This window comes from Physella acuta, unplaced genomic scaffold (assembly GCF_028476545.2).
Source record: "Physella acuta isolate Inbredline_101_S28 unplaced genomic scaffold, ASM2847654v3 ptg000756l, whole genome shotgun sequence".
Classification (NCBI taxonomy): domain Eukaryota; kingdom Metazoa; phylum Mollusca; class Gastropoda; family Physidae; genus Physella; species Physella acuta.
Genome location: NW_026732274.1, coordinates 7,527 through 17,500, shown reverse-complemented (window position 1 = coordinate 17,500; position 9,974 = coordinate 7,527).

Below are 9,974 nucleotides of genomic sequence, written 5' to 3'. Positions count from 1 at the left end.
GAAGGAAACCGAGGCTTAGTCAACAACTCAGATTTTACCTCTCTTTTTATCGGTAAATCGGATTTCGAGAACTGTATTTTTTTCATCCCCCCAAAGACACTGGAGTACCTTGAATGCGATGTTGAGTTGCATGTTATTTGTTCTAAAAGATGTGAGTAGCGATGATCTAAAAATAGCACTTATATTTTTATACTTTTTTGTTTGTTGTGTACCCAAGACTGATGGGGCCGCCACAGAAAGCTCCCTTCAATTTTGTCGGCCACCGGAAATTTTCCTTGCAGTTGCCCCATAACATTTATGCCTCTGCTAGTTGCCAGGAGTTTACACTCCACTGGTGTAGCTCTGGGGGTAGTCAGGGTACACAGGCTGCCAAGCCACGACGAGGCCCTAGCACCAGTTAACAGCTTGCCCATGATGGTATATATATATATATATATATATATATATATATATATATATATATATATATATATATATATATATATATATGGGTCTACGACTAAATAATCATTCGTAATCAATTTAAATTTAAAATGTTGGTAAATAAACACATCTACGCAAAAAGAAAGTGAAAAAATAATATAATATATTACCACGCAGACATTTTAAATTAATTTGTATTTGATATTTAAAAAGTGTAGAAACATACTTTCTCTTCCATATATCAAATTAGACAAAAATACAATTTTCATTCATCTCCGGATTTTAAAATGAATTTTGCTTTCTTTATTAAGTAATCGCTTCAACACATTGTCTTAACAAGGTGCATTAAATGGAGATCAAACATATTTAACTACGTTTAGTTTTTAAATTTGCCACCTAGACCTCACCTCATTCTTTTGTTAAATGATCACCACGCAAGTTTAGAATAAGAAGATAAACAAACAAACGCGCCTCTGTTCAATGTTGCGAGACGCCGCGCCGCATACGCCGTGTCATAAAAGCTATATAACCACCGCAACACGTCGGCTAAACAAGGTGTTCAAAACATTCATCAAAAGAATGTTAAAACACCGCCGCCAACATCACCTTACATTTCTTAAAGAATAACGTTTTTCTTACTGTACTTTCTCAGTTTAAAAAAAAAAAAATAAAAGCTAAATTTAAAAATATAAACAACTTTGTTTTATGCTTAGAATTGTGTTAATAATCAAAATTTCAAATTTAAATTGATTAAAGAATGTCTATTTGGAAATATTATTTATTATCTAATATTTACATTTTTCGGGCAAACGGCCTTCGGGCAAGTGGCGTCGCATTCGGGCAAGTGTCCATTCGGGCGTTTGTCGCATTCGGGCAAGTGTCCATTCGGGCATTTGTCGCATTCGGGCAAGTGTCCATTCGGGAAATCGGCCTTCGGGCAAACGGCATTCGGGCAAGTGTCTTTCGGGAAAACGTCCGGCTCCCATATATATATATATATATATATATATCATAAATATATATATGTGTATATATATATATATATATATATATATATATATATATATATATATATATATATATATATATATATATATATATATACCATCATATATATATATATATATGCCATCATATATATATACCATCATATATATATATATATATATATATATATATATATATATATATATATATATATATATATATATATATATATATATATATATATTTATATATATATATATATATAATCATGTATATATGAATTGTTATTTATATAAGCCATTGCGGTGTCAAGCTGGATACTAGCGGGTGGAACACTAGCTTGTCGTGTACCTGTATAGGGTTAGCGTCATTTCGAACGAGTGACTAAAAAATTAAAAATAAATCTCTCAACCAACGTTTTTTTAACATGTAACAATACTTTTATTTTATTTACAAATCACAAAAAAATCACTTATGAAAAATATATTCCCTTTTATAGGGAGTTTATTTGCAAGTTTGCGTTCTATAAATAAGAACTGTGTTCGATTTTTTTTTTTCATTTAGCGCCCACGCTTTTAATTTTGGTCATTGCTCTAGTAAGGGTACATCAAACTTAGTTTACTTTTTACTTTGTATTGCATTTTTCATTAGTGATTTATTATTTTTATGTGAATTAAAAAATAAGTTTTCTCGTGACAATTTTTTTCTCGTTGGTTAGATTTATAAATCTTTTTATCTAGATACAGGATGTGCGTATCAACCAGTGATACATCACGGGGTGTGGATGTCCTGCTCGTACATCCCCAACGGTTTCTGCAACATGATATGTGACGACGGTTATCAAGTGGTCGGAAATGCCTACATTATTTGTTTATCAAACGGAGGTTGGACCGAACCCGGTACATGCGAAGGTACGAAAAAGATGAACAAATTGTTAAACTTTTTTTGTTGTTGTCGTATAACTTGTGTGGTTGATTTTAGTTTAACTAGTGAATCGCCAAATTCGTAATATAATAATATCGTTAATTATTTTCCGGAAAACACTTTTATTTTTAATTTATGTTCAGTACGATGAATGATTTATAGACAAAAGAAAAAATAAACGTTTGATTTCAGAAATAACAGAGACGACAACAGGTAAAGACACAGGTAATAAAAAAATATTAATCAAGCTGAAATACATATGTATTGATTACAATTTGATTAGATAAGATTACTTTTTTCCTCCAAAATATAGCGATCCGAACTATTTATGTAATTGTTATATATATATATATATATATATATATATATATATATATATATATATATATATATATTATGTATATATGTATATGTTTATATATATATGTAATTGTTATATATATATATATATATATGTATATATATATATATATATATATATATATATATATATATATATATATATATATATATATATATATATATAATCAAACATATATAACGATATATATATATAATAATCTGCTGCCTACAGTTAACTAACATTAATTCAAGGATTAAATGTGGTGAATTCCTCAGTTGCTCCTGCAACAAGCCCACTGTATGAATATCTCATAGCCTGGCCTTCCATGAACGGGGCAACAGTCTACGTGTATTTGATCACTCCTTCGGATCAACCAATAGAAGTATTATTTTTTCTTTTTTTTTAATACGTTTTTGCTGTGAGCCCCATCTTAATTAAAAAAAAAATAAACAACACATTGTAAACTGAAGCTAATGATTAGTACATCACATTTTCAGGTAACACTACACGATTCGTCTCTAGTTTCTAAATCCAGAATTCTGACAAGGACAACACCGCAGTTTTTTTCATACAAATTGTACGTACATGTCATCCGTAATCAGAGTTTCTCCCAGGCTTCTTCTTGGGGGTGGGGGGGGGGTGGACCCAAAATAAAATTCTCCCACCACCCCCCTAACAAAATGGATTTATATAGTAAAAAAAGTAAAATAAAGTTTCCCTTTCAAACCTGACGGTCTATGGGGCAAGTGAAGTAGAGTTCACTTGTTTCTGTGACCTCGGCATATGAAGAGATAGTGTGGTCAGCACTATGCCCAGCCGCTTTTACTTTCCCTAACGTGAGTTAGGTACCCATCAGAGTCGGGTGGACTACTGACATGAACTCGGTCCAGCTCTCTACAGCTAGACCACTCCGTCCCACTCATATAGAAAAAACTTAATTTTATTAGTTTACACTTAATTTTATCAAGAGCCTCTCTCTCTCACCCCTCCCCCCCCCCACCAAACAAAAATGTCTGAAAGAAACACTGTAATGGGGATATGCCGTGAACTGTGTATATAGTTATTGTGAATGGTTACGATAGTTTTATCGAGATTGGCGAAATTTGTACTGTTAGAGTTCCGTGCTATAAATGTATACTGGTGTTTAATCATGCCACGAGTCATAGTTAAGATCAATGTTTACAATTATAATGAATGATGATAATTGTGTTATAGAGGTAGGCGAAACATGTTTACTATTATTGTACTATTTTTGTTCCGTGTTATAAAATTAAATTGATATTTAAGTCGTGGCCCTGATACATTGTTAAGAGGTTGTTTCTGTATGCATATGAATACCTAGGGTGGGGCTGATCGGGCAGCCGCCAGGGGCCGCAACACTAAGGTGGCACAAAACGGGTAGAAACAAAATTCCATTCTAAGCTGCCCTAGTGATTAATACACAGTGAAAGTTAAGAAAATCAATTACTATCTGGAGTTGCAGACGAATGTATTATTTTTCTGTATCGATTTAACTTAAGTGACACCGAGGTAAAAATTGTTATCAGTTGAAGAATGGTAAATAAAACGCCCCAAGTTTTTAGTAATTGGGGTTGGGGGGGGGGTTGGGTAGGGAGCAAATATAGTTCAGCGGGTGCCCCATATAGTTGTGATATTGAATAAATGCGGACATTATGGTCAGATGGTAGACCTGACGACTGTTAACCCGGAAGTTGTGAGTTAGGATACCTTGAATGAGCCTGTACAACATCCTTATGTCCTATCAACTCGGATAAGAATGTTTTATCTTATTACAAAAAAAATACGGATATCATGAAATAGCTTCTAAAAAAAACAAATTAACTAGAAATGGTTTAAAAGTAATAAGTTGTGTATTTTCTGTTTGTTTAATGAACGTTTTTTTTTAGAGAAGGTAAGGACGAGGAACGCCCAATCGAAATATCCGGTACGGGCTGGTTCTATGTCAGTGTCCTACTGTACGGAAATGAAAACGTGTTCGACTACTTTACCGCTCTACCGATCGTAGACTGGAAGCGGAAGTACACTTTTTTTGTAATCAGGTGAGTATCTTAGTCGTCATAACGATAAGATTTTATATAAAAAACCTAATCGCCCCCTACCGGGGCGCCACCCCTACGAATTTGAATTTTTTTTTCTCGCAGAAACCTCCCCGGGAATATTCTCAACAACTTCCCAAAGTTTCACGGCGATGTGATAAGAGGTGTAGTAATGCATAATAGACAAACAAACATAGATTGCTTTTATATATAGACTAGCGTACCCGTCCCCGCGCGTTGCCGCGGGGATAGAAGAAAGTTTGACGAAATATATTAGGATTTCACCAACCCGTTATCAATTATAATTATATGTTTTTAGACGCTTGACCTTCTTTTCTAAAAATGAGTTATTTAAATGTAAACAATGCTTGCGCTTGGGTCATAAATATCGGGACACGGGTTTACCTACACAACCGCATGAAATCTTGAGTGTACATTAATCACTCACCAAAATAATATGGTAGAACACACTTCGGTGACCGCCTCTGTGTCGGCGACGTAGAGGGGCGCTCTCAGGGCCCCCACCCCCCGATTACACTACCGCATAGGCGCGGCGTACGATCCCTGGCTCCTTAAAACTAACAGGCGCCATTTAAACAAATTATTTGACGTGTTTTAGATATCAGTGTGACTGATGCAATATGCTAGCGTTACTAATGGTCTATTATTAGATGCTCGATCTCAATTTCTGACTGGATTGTCAAATAATAGATGCTTATTGCATCATTCGCAAAGTGACGAAACTCTACAGTAGGCTCCTCATATTCAAAAAGTTATTTTTTCATCTTTCGCAAGGTGACGAAACTGTACAGAAGGATTTCCTCGCGTTACAAAGTTATTTTTAGAAGCCTGTTGTAGTTTTACCGCTGAATATAGTAGTACCACTTACTCGCTATGCAGGAAGCGCGATTAACGGATGCCGAGTGCCAACTTAGTCGCTCTAAAACTCTGGGCGCCAAACCGTGTATTGACGAAAGTTTTATATGGCGCCGCCCATAAGAAACTTTAGTTTTCTTTTTCGAAGAAATATTCTCGGGAGTATTCTTATCTACTCCCTAAAGTTTCATGGCACTCGGATGAACCGCATCCGAGTTTTATTATATATATATATATATATATATATATATATATATATATATATATATATATATATATATATATATATATATATATATATATATATATATATATATATGTGTGTGTGTGTGTGTGTAGTAAAATTAGGGTAAACGTTATTCTCAGAAATAAAATTTCGTCATCAGCAACCATTACACTCTCAACTTTATCTCGAATGCTGCCTTGTCAGTAGAGCTGAAAGAAAGAAATGTGCATATAACAGAGTTTCAGATCCCGTCGTAAGTCTATTATTCGTGTTCTTTTTTTTTTAAACTATTTTATGGAAAATCAAGTGCAGTAAAGGTCGGCGTGGTCAAGTCGGTTAAGCTCATTGATTGCTAAACAAAAAAGTCCCGAGGTCGAACTCCCGAGCAGACGAGGCTCGTTAGCTGGGGACAGTAACTCTTCTAGGGGAAACAACTCCAAAATCAAACAACTGCTGCCTTGTTGTTTGTTCTTGATTGGACAAAAGCCTTTGACAAAAGCTATGGAAGCAAATCCAAAAAGTAAAGCAGGCTGAAATCGGAGTCAATGGCCTCAATGGTGAATAACCAGTTGACTCGTATACTTAATTTAATGAAGGGGATCCTAAAAATTACACTAAAAATTAAGAACGAAGGAGAAGAAGAAAAAGAGTAAATATAAAACATGAGGCACATTGTAACAATAACATTAGTAAGTAAACGTTATAATAAAAATATTGCGTCATGGATTTATGTTTGAAATAAGAATCCGGAAAATGTGTTCTTTCTCTAAGTAGATATACAATCCCTAATTTATTCCAGTGGTACATCTTGTCCCAGATGTTAAACATTTAGTTATCAACATAGAATGATAAGTGTTTTTTTCAGGCAATAGAAAATTGTCAGTCCCCCTCACCCACCGAAAAGTTTAAAGTGGATCCCCCACCCCTGGAGAAAAAAACCCTGAAAGAAACTCGTGCTTTTAATCTTATGATTCATAAAAACTTGTGATTTAACAATAATCCGTGATTTTCAAATAATCCGATCTTTCGTTTGTTTGAAAAACATATTGGATTTGTTTGGTTTTTTTGTTAATCAATTTGTCATTTTAGGAGAAGTGTGTTTCGTGTTCATATGTGTAAAAATGAAAACACCTCACCTATAAAAGGTATGGATATTTCTAAAATCAGAATGACATTACATAGATAAATTCGCATATATATATATATATATATATATATATATATATATATATATATATATATATATATATATATATATATATATATATTTATGTATATGTATATGAAAATGTATACACTAATGTATATTTATATAAATATATATATATAATTAAATATATATATATATATATATATATATATATATATATATATATATATATATATATATACAATTTTTATATTACTAGTTATATAAATTCTCATATATATACATATATATTACTTACTTAACCCTCGTCATTCCTTGTGGAGTATAGGGCAGCAACAATTCTCCGCCATTCCACTCTGTCTTGGTCGAGGTACTTCAATTCATGCCAGGTCTTGCCAGTAGCCTGCACTTCTTCTTCCATCTCTCTCCTCCATGTTCCAAATTGTCTTCCTCTCTTTCGCTTTCTAGGCGGAGTCCACTTCATGTTTGGAAGTCTTCTTTTGCTCATGCGTAGGACATGGCTCAGCCATCTCCATCTCCCATTCGTAAATCTGAAACAATGTCGTTTAAACCTTTCCTTCGTCGCATTTCCTTGTTCGGGATTTTGTCGTCCCAATTTTTTATTCTGATGATACGTTGGAGGGATCTTCTTTCAAAGCCTCTGAGTCTGCTCTCTCCTTTCTTGTTTAGTTTCCATGACTCTGCAGCATAGAGGAGTATATATATATATATACATATATATATATATATATATATATATATATATATATATATATATATATATATATATATATATATATATATGTGTGTGTGTGTGTGTGTAAGTGTTTATGTGTGTGTGTGTGTATAAGTGTGTATGTGATAATGGAAGGTATCGTTTAATTAAATATCAGGCCCAGGATTATTTTCTTTTAATTAATACATACAGTTTCGGCTATAAAAATATATAACGTTATTTATTTTTTCGATAATGTCGACTTTTGTTCTAAAATGTCGTTTAAACCTACTCACACATGTGTGAATTCCTACAACAACAAGAAGATCTGACAGCTGAGGGTAAAACGGAGTTTGGTATTGTGATTTCAAACTGTGTAGAACAACCTATGAGCAACTATCCAAACCTTTACGCAGGCAAGTCAACTATTTTATAGAATTTCAACTATATAGGACTCAAACTGTATTTACAATTATATATATCAAATATATGTATTCTGTATGTAATAAGTTTGTCTTTGACATACTTCCATGGATTTAAGTGTTAGATAAATAAAGTCCTTATGGTCTAAATTTATGAGTTAAAATATTAATATTGAAAGTTTTGGGAAATAATTTTCATTTATCAAACTGAAAGTAATAATTTTCGACATGTTCATTAAACACAAGTTTTAATAAACCGGGAGTGATCTCCCCTAAACATTCTCGAATATTCTAATATAACACTACGGGGGATGGCAACTCGGGATATAGACTTCTAGACATGATTTTTAATCCATTTTAAATACTCAAATTTTTAAATATAGAATATAATCTCGTAGAAAAAAGAAATGCACACCAAGTGAACGCTAAATAAAGATGTGCATAATAGTGCGCAATATTATTAGTACTTTATAAATTTACATGCGTTTTTGAGAAATCGGAAGTAGCGTTAATAAGTACTATCAATAAACGGAAATTACTCAAAATTTGACAGAAGGTAGAGAATTAGATCTTTTACTTACATATCAATTTTCATTTATCAATCTGTAATAGAACTCAAGTTATAGGCTTTTGAAAAATTCAAAGTAGAAAAAGTACCACTTCCGTTTATCGGAAATCGCTCAAAAGTTGATACGGATCTACGATTTTGATAAAATACTTAAACATGAAATTTCATCAACCTAGCTGTAACGGTACTCAAGTTATCGTGTTTACACACGGACAGAATTGGATAATCCAGTTTTTCCAACTCCATTACGCATAAAACGCCGAAATTTTTATATATCTGAGTTTATAATTTTTGCCCAATTAAAATAAGTCTTCTATATCCCGGATGCGATGAAGGACTGAGGAGTAAAACGGTGCAAAATGTCCAAATGTAATGTGATTTTTGTGCACGATTACAAGACTTTCTCTATCCTAATATATAAAAGGCCATGTGCGCTCTTCTCTCTCTCTGTCCGCAAAATATTTTTGCCGGACATCACGTCAGAATCGGCAGCGATATGTGGATACCTTTATACGGACTTTTGTTGAAAAAAAATATGTTAGATGTTTTAAATGTATAACCACAATTTTATTTAAAGAAAAAAAATAAAAAATAAAGGCGTATTCGAATGTAGAGAAACAGTATTATTTATGCAACCGGAAAAGTGTATAAACTTGAGAAAAGAACGCATTTAACAATGACGTCTTTTATTGTTTACACTAAAAAAAAGAGCACGAAACTGATGACGTCATCTTCCGAGTTTAGAATAAAAAGAAATGAACTATTTCATTCAAATATGATTTAGAGCTATGTACGCTATGAAATGTATACAATACGATTTTCTCGGCCTAAACTTAAAAAATTTATTTTATCTATTTGGATTCTAGATCTAGAGATTCTAGATCTAGATATTGATCTCGATCTAGATATTCTAGATCATCTAAATCTAGAGATTCTAGATCTAGATGATCTATAAAGCTAAGTTGTCGGGTGCCCGATAGGGCACTTCCCGGCGCCGCAGGCGCTTCAAATTAGGCAAGATCTTGCCTTGGGGCGACAGAACACGGGGGCCGGTTGGCCAAAAAGTCTACGAAGAGGGGGTCAAAACTGATCTCGACTGACCGGCGCCTTATATGGGCGAATTAATTAAGCATTCAAATTCTCAATGTTTTCGAAAGCCTAAGCGAAGCTGGGCAGCATACTTAGTACTTCGTATATACGAGAAAGTAAAAAGATATCATCTTTTACAAAAATTCTAATTCTAACACAGGTAATGGTCTTTAACAGGAAGGTTTTTCGCAGAA